This window comes from Hyperolius riggenbachi, chromosome 9 (assembly GCF_040937935.1).
Source record: "Hyperolius riggenbachi isolate aHypRig1 chromosome 9, aHypRig1.pri, whole genome shotgun sequence".
Classification (NCBI taxonomy): Eukaryota; Metazoa; Chordata; class Amphibia; order Anura; family Hyperoliidae; genus Hyperolius; species Hyperolius riggenbachi.
The window spans coordinates 157,016,184-157,024,636 of NC_090654.1; the positions used below are offsets into that span (position 1 = coordinate 157,016,184).

Below are 8,453 nucleotides of genomic sequence, written 5' to 3' on the forward strand. Positions count from 1 at the left end.
AAGCTATTGTTAAAAAAAAAAAATTGAAAGTTATTTATGTATAGAAAAGTTATTTATAACAAATTAAAAAATACAAATTTATTTATAAAAAAAAAATACAAAATTTCAAGATAATATATAATTTCAATAATGATTTTCAAAAAATATTAAGTCAGCAGGTGTCAGGCTGGCAACAGGCCTGCCTGCCATTCGTAGTGGTGGTGGTGTCACCCTACTCCAATGCAGAGACACATAGTGGAGGCTTGCCGCCAGTTGCCATCGGTGTTCAGTGGGTGGCAGGCCGGCAGCAGGCCTGCCTGCCATTCGTGGTGGTGGTCGTGGTGCCACCAATTCCACTACAGAGCCAAGCAGTGGAGGCTTGGAAGCAATGAAATACAGGCTACCTGAAACTCCATCAAGGCGTTTGAAGAACCAAGAATGACATGTGAGGCTGGTGGTGGAGGTGGCTGGTGTGCGCTGTGAACTGGCACCCTAAAATGAAATTCTGCCATTTTTTATTTTGTTTTAAATGTTAAGACAGCAGGTGTCAGCCAGGCTGGCAGCAGGCCTGCCTACCATTCCTGGTGGTGGTGCACTGGTGCCACCAATTCCACTGCAGAGCCAAGCAGTGGAGGCTTGCAAGCAATGAAATGCAGGCTACCTGAAACTCCATCAAGGTTTTTGAAGAACCAAGCATGAGAAGGGAGGGTGGTGGTGGAGGTGGCTGGTGTGCGCCGTGAACTGGCACCCTCCTTTTTTTAAGTTTACCTTGTTTGACAAAGTTATTTTTAAAAAATACTTAGATATAACATTTGTGTTTTTTACATCTTGAAATTTTTAAAAAAAAATTCTTACAAAATTCTACGGTTTTTTTCCTGAAATGTTAAGAATGTTAAGGGCTTGATTCACTAAACCGTGATAACTCATATCACAGCCGTTTTCACGCGCACTTTCTCATTTGCGTGCGATCGTGAATTTGCACGTGCAATCGCAAGTTTTGCGAAAATGCGTGCAAAAACGGCCGTGATATGATTTATCACGGTTTAGTGAATCAAGCCCTAAGTGTCAACAATGGAATCGCTTCTCGGCCTTTTGGCTAAGACCAAGAGTAGTATTTATTTTTAGTAGTTTCAGGGGAAGTTAGCTATGACACCCCAGAGGTGGGGTGTCTGGGAGGGGGAGCACCTTGAACGAGTGATTGGGGGAGTAGAGATGCCTGCGCCGAAGGCAAAGGGGGAGGTTCCCCTCCAGGGGAACAATGGAAAAGGCTCCGATTTGGGTGGGCCCGGGTCCACCCATGCATGTTTTGTGATGGTGGACCACACTGTCATCAACCGCGACTGGGTGGATTTTTTCCTGCTCTCCCACCATCTCAGGCAAGGATGTGGCATTCCCAATCACTATATATGTGTAATTAACCTCAGCCCTGACCATCTACAAAGGTTGACTTTCAAATTGTGTCACATGTACTGGAACTGACCTGGGCTGGGACCATCCGAGTGCTAGCACCCTGCGAATATGCCCACAAGCTGGCTTTCCTGTCCGGGAATTTCCTTCACCATGAGCCTTTCATTCAGCTGTGTGACAAACTAAACTTTTTTTAAATGTTGAAATGTTTTAAGTGTTGAACAACGGGCATCGTTTTTGCCCATCACCCACAAAATTACCTTGCTTTGAATAGCTTTCCCTTTTGCTTTTATTGTTCTGCCCAGAGATAATGCTCTAGATCTCTTCCAAAACTGATTTAGCTTGAAATAATATTTTATTTTAGAATTTGTATTAATGTATTGAGTGGGAGTATCCCACTCAACCGGGCTTGGGCATCACAGTATGCTTACTAAGATGAGGCATACAAACTTCAAGAGGAGCTAAGGGTTTAAAAGTGGTGAGATATCTGCTAACAGTTCTGCCACTTTGTGCTTATAACGAGGGTCCAGTAGCGTTGCCACCCACTACAGGTCATTCTCCTTTAACCATTTTTATATGGGGGGTCCCTCCCTCAACAGGCAGGACAAGGAGTAAGGATGGATGCCGAGATAGCCAGCTCCTCTTCCTCACTGAGATCACAAAAGGTCTCCTCCTCCCCCCAGCCCCTCAGTGACAGTGTTCTGTCTGTGGAGTGTCACACAGACACAGAGCTATGCAATAGTGCAAACACAACAAAATGGTAACAGAGGCCCAGACCTTGCTAACTACTAGTTCAGCAACCATGCAACCACGCGATATTGGGCGGTAACAGGTCTGTAAGGCCCTTAGCTGTGCCGGTGCTGCATGTGTGCTCAACTGAATGGACCAGCTTGGGCGTTGTTATTTATTTAATTTTTTATTTTATTTTTATGTCAAATTTTATTGACAAAAAAATTAATTAAGTTAGTGTGTTCAAGTAAACGGACCAGCGTGGTGGTGCCGCCGTGCCGCATTATGTCACATGTACCAGAGGCCTGAGTGGGATGGTAAGTTAATTATAGAACTTTATGATGGTAGCAAGCAGACTGGTTCACTGTATAACCAATTTTCTTTTGTCTTTCTTAAAGCATTTTTGTCAAATTTATCAAAAATTATTTCTAATGTTATTATATTTGTGTGCTGCTTTTTATTATTGTGTGCATACCATTGGTGTTTGTGTTTTGCCATCAGGTGCCTTTGCAAAACTGTTGTCCCTAGTTGGGTGTTGAGCTTCCCATGACTGGTTGCAGATGGCATTGCTGATATCAGAGGCACACAAACAAAAAAAAATGTCACACTGGTGATCTTTGGAATGTCAGCATTCATGTGGTGGCAACAGCAGGCCTTGAAGGGTGTGTTGGCTGGATGACCCCGAGTGTATCACTAAATGCATCATGTGTGAATAACTCCTCTGACACATTAAGTAGAGCAGCTGTGTTGCTAGTGGTGGTGTTAAGTTTTTGTGGGGTACCAGAAGCAGAGCAGAAGGAGGACGGTGCATCAAGAAGGTTTTGTGTGCGGAAGCTGTAGAAGATGTGGTGCGCTGTGTAAGCCAGTCAACCACATCCTCAGAATTTTCGGGGTTGAGAGTACGTGCCCTCTGAACACTGTGCATTCTTCCAGGGCCGCAGGAATTCACAGAAGCATGACCTTAAGGACACTTGATGGGTGGCCTGCCTCTACCTGACATTTTTTTTAATTGGGGTACTGTGCCTGCAACAAGTGAAAAGTAATGCAGTGGAGGTGCCTGCAACTGAATATGGCAGGCAGCTACAATAGCACTAGTGTACATGGTACGACCAAAATGCATGACTTTAAATTTTTCAATGTTGAAAAATGTAAAGTCAATGAATTTTGGTCGTACCAATGGTCTAGCACCATACAAAATAAACGGGATACAGATGGGGACATCAAACTTGGAGAGGGACTTAGGAGTACTCATCGACAAAAAGTTAAATAATCATATTCAATGCCAAGCCTCTGCAGCAAAAGCTAATACAATTTTGGGATGCATTAAAAGGGAAACAAAAACTCGAGATGCTAGCATAATATTGCCCGTGTTTAACTCTCTAGTAAGGCCACATCTGGAATATGGAATTCAGTGCTGGTCACCACATTACAGGAAAGATATTGCAGTTTTAGAGCAGGTGCAGAGACGAGCAACAAAATTGATACGAGGGATGGAAGGTCTCACTTACCAAGAAAGATTAGATAAACTGGGTTTATTTAGTCTAGAGAAAAGACGCCTCAGAGGGGAACTAATTAACATGTATAAATACATCAGAGGGCAATATAAAAGTTTGGTGGATGATCTTTTTTGTCCCTAGGCCTTCTCAAAGGACTAGAGGACATGATCTGCGCATGGAGGAAAAACATTTTAGCCATTTATTTACGGAAGACATCCATGGCTATAATTACTAGGTATTGCCCAGGATTTAATCTGATTGTCATCTGGAGTCGGGAAGGAATTTTTTCCCTTTTTGGGCTAATTGGACCTTGCCTTGTAAGGGTTTCTTGCCTTCCTCTGGATCAACAGGGATATGTGAGGGAGCGGGCTGGTGCTGTACTTTGTTTTCTGGTCTTTTTTCAACCCAAATAACTATGTAACTATGGCTCTGGTTGTCAGTGGGCTGTGTAGTGTCCCCCACCGAGATATGCAACAGTTCAAACATAATACAGTGAAAATAACAGAGGCCCTGGAGCACTAGTGGTAAAACTGTACTTGTGCTTTTTTTATGTGGCACACAATTCGATATTACTGTAAGTGGGCACGTGTGCAGCTCACAATTCGATATCACTGGGCGCTCTGTACCAGTGTGCTGTCTGTGCATTAACACACAGACACTGAGAAATGCAGCAACACTTCAAACACAATTTAGTGATAATACCACAGGCCCTGCAGCAGTTGTGGAAAAAAAGGTGCTTTCATATGGCACAGAATTCGATATCAGAGAACGTGTGTGTGTGGCTCTGTGCCAGTGTGCTGTTTGTGCACTAACACACAGACACTGAGAATGTTGCAACAGTAGTTCAAACACAATACAGTGATAATAACACAGGCCCTAGAGCACTATTGTACTTGTAGTGGGCACTCTGCACAATGGTGAGTGCCTATGAGCTGTGGAGTGTTGCACACACTTAAAAAAAAAAAAAAAAAAAAAAAAGCAGAAGGATGAATTAGCCCTCAGAAGGCTGTTTGAGATGATTAAACTGCTATCAACAAACGAGGATCAAAATAAATAAGCCTAACAACCGCTTTCCCTATAATCAGCAATGTCTCTCCCGTCCTCTCTCTATTTCAGCCAAAGACAGACTGGAACATGGTAGGCGCTGCAGCGTTTTTATAGGGGGCAGGGGGGTCCATGAGGGAGTGTAGGCTGATTGCCTGCCATGTGCCTACTGACTGTGATGTAAGGGGTCAAATTTTAGCCGAATGATGGGGTCGAATAGCGCCAAGTGCTCGCCACTCGAGGTGAGCGCAAATACCTTATCTACGCAGAATACTGCTTGCCAGCAAACTATTCGACCCATGTCTATTTTAAATATGTATGCATGAATGCCAGGCAACATATATATTAAAATGTACTTCAAAAATGTCTAACCCATTATGCATCTACAAAACGTGATGTATTAATTTTGTCTTTTTGTTTTTTTTTCCAGCACTAAGGATAATCTTCCTAATGATGATGCCACAGAAAACCTTGATACAGATGTGAACATTAGTGAGCCTTCTTCTGTGGATACAAGTGCAACATCTGTACAAGATTGTAAGGAAAACACACCTATGCACTCACACAAAATGTGTCTTATAGGTACAAACCCAATTTAAGTTTAAAACGAGCAGGCAGAGGAATATCTAGGGCTGAGTATGATCAGAAACGGCTAGCTTCCTTTGAAAAGGCAGTAACACACATGAAGAAAAGAAATAAGGAAATTGCGGAATTGAAAGAACTATGTACTCAGTTTCTCATGAGTTTATTACCATCTTTACAAAAAGTACCACCAGAAAGGCAATTGGCAGCAAAATGTGCTTTATTAGACGCATTAGAGAAATTTGTGCCACAAGAACAAGCCACTCTACCATAGAACCATACTATTAATGTCAAGGCCACATGCCTCACCCTCCTGCTCCATATAGACCCCAATTACATCAACCATATTATGGTCAAAAGATCTATGACCAGCATAACTACTCATATCCACCAATGTAGCATGCTATTCAGAAGCCTTCTAACACATACTATCCTCATATGCCACCACCTATGAACCAAAGACCTTCCAGTCCACAAGACAACTCTAGGAAAACTCCAGTCTTTACTGGCTTAAGTGGACAACATAATATACACACAAGTATTCTCCTGTCAGTGAAGCAACAAGCATGTCCCAGTTACTGTTCTTACATGCATTTTTGAGTTAATAATGCTAAAATTATGTTATACATAGGCCTCAATAAGCTAAGATCATGCTGGTGATAATAAGGCAAGAGAGATCTTAATACCACACATCAATGGGTATTTACAGTGTTAATTCACTGAAGAAGCTTGCCTTATTAAGGTGTAGAGTGAGAGAGTTACCTTATCACTTCAGTCCTTAAAGGGATACTGTAGGGGGTCGGGGGAAAATGAGCTGAACTTACCCGGGGCTTCTAATGGTCCCCCGCAGACATCCTGTGTTGGCGCAGCCACTCCCCAATTCTCCGGCCCCGCCTCCGGTTCACTTCTGGAATTTCTGACTTTAAAGTCAGAAAACCACTGCACCTGCGTTGCCGATGTCACCAGGAGTGTACCACGCAGACACAGACCACACTGGGCCTGCGCTGTGCGCTCTTGATGACATCAGCGGGATCGAGGACACGGCAACGCAGGCGCAGTGGTTTTCTGACTTTAAAGTCAGTAATTTCAGAAGTGAACCGGAGGCGGGGCCGGAGCATTGGGGAGTGGCTGCACCAGTTACCTCCTCTGTAGTTAATTTACCTCCTCTGTAGTTATTTTCACACGCAGTTAATAAACAGCCTGTCTTTAACTGTGGAGTTATTTTAAGGATTGAAGAGTTAACTTAAAGACAGAAGAGTTAGCTTTAGGTTTGCCTGAGGTAAAATGTTTCCTGAATACTACATGCCTTATCACCATGGTGATAACTATAGAAACGTTATTAAAGACAGGAGATAAGCTTAGTGAATTGAGGCCAAGGTAACCCCACTGCTAAAAAAAGAACCCAGATACTTACTGAAAGAGAGGGAAGGCTCTAGGTCCTAATGAGCCTTCCCTCTTCTCTCCCGGTGCCTGCGGTGCTGCGCTGTCCCCGGGAACAGTATTTGACTAAATTGGTCAAATACTACTCCTTCTGCTGGCGAAGGTGACTTCAGAAAGTCTTCTGGAGCCCGACGCTCCACATTGCGCACGTGCGAGCGCCCTCTATCGCGTCATCGCGCATACGCAGTATGGAGCCACCTGTCTTCAGGAGGACTCGGCTCCCGAAGACTTTCGGAGTCCCCCGCAGCGGGGGCTTTGAACGGGGGAGCCAGTGCTGCACCGAGGGCACCGGCAGAGGAGAGGGAAGGCTAATTAGGACCTAGAGCCGTCTCTCTCTTTTGGTGAGTATCTGGTTTCTTTTTTTTTAGCAGCGGGGTTACATTGGCTTTAAAGATAGAAGAGTTAACTTTAGGTTTGCCTGAGGTAAATTGTTTACTGAAAACTACATACTTTATCACCATGGTGATAACACTAAAAACTGCTCACAAACGTTATTAAAGACAGGAGATAAGTTTAGTGAATTGAGGCCATAGTGTGTTTAAGATAATGAAGACATTACCTTAAGACATGGTTCCCACCAGGAACAGATTTCTCTTCATTTACTATATAACATTCACTGAAATCAAAACATGGACAGTACAATACATGTGTTATGTAAGTAGATCAAGTATTTATCTACATATGTGTTTTTTCCCCTGGCATAGTATGGCTATTGGCTAATCCTCGTGTTTTAAGGTTATCTAAACCCTTTGAGTAGAGCATATTGCCAGGCGAAAAGGCGTATCTCTCCTTATAAGTGTTGGCCATAACCTTGCCAGGAGATTGTCAAAACTGTGTGGAAAAACAATTTAGATTAATTTGTGAAAGTTTTATGACACACATGTTTGTAAGACACATACTTTGTGTTAAAATGTATTGCATTTCATTGTGCTTTTGAAAAAAAAAAGTTGAATTATGAAGTCAGTTTCAGCCATAAGAAGGGCAATAAAACAATTAAAAATGTTCTCCAAAAGACTTTTTAAAATTTTAATAGAATCAATAACCATTTACATGTGGTTGCATTCGTGAAAAAATGTAAAATATATTAGTTGCCTAGACTAATATCTTTGAGTACAGTGAGCACAAATGTCTTCCCTATTGCTGTTGCAAAGGTCATTGGTGTAAAATATGTTGAAAATGTACACTACAAACACCTCTGTATATATGTTTACTTTAATGGGGAAAATTATGACTTGAATAAGGTATGCTACACACAATTGCTTGAGGAAAGTTACACTTACCTGGACATAGACATCCTGGTGTAAGCAAAACATTTCTCAGGATGAGCCCGCAAGTCTTGATAGATAGAGTGGAATTGGCCCTTCCAATCTCGGCTCTGATTCAGGGGATGCACCCAGTACCGACGATGCCTGGACCTTCTCATGAAAGCACACGCAGCAAACATCACCACCAACTCAGAAACCATCGTTTTCTTCTCTCTACAAACCCACAAAGCATTGCAGCGACTACTCCCCTTATATATCATGGGCGGTACACTCATTAAATAATTAATTAAACTAATTTGTATTAGTTAGGTCCAGGATTTTAAATCAGGCCTAAAACACATGAAAATCGCAAATCACTAACAAAAGCACTTAACTAAGTGCTGACACAAAATCGCTAAACACTCAGAAAACGTCGGGAATCGCTTGACAAAATCTCTCACAAAATCGGTCAGTGCTTGAGATTTATAGTGTGAACAAGGCCGAAAAGTTGCATGTCTATAGCTGTCTGTTC

General features: G+C 42.5%; 1 pseudogene; it reads left to right on the plus strand.

The window, feature by feature from the left end:
* The first annotated feature begins 1,055 nt into the window (after positions 1-1,055).
* Positions 1,056-1,169, plus strand: LOC137533722 (U2 spliceosomal RNA; annotated as a pseudogene).
* The last annotated feature ends 7,284 nt before the right edge of the window (positions 1,170-8,453 follow it).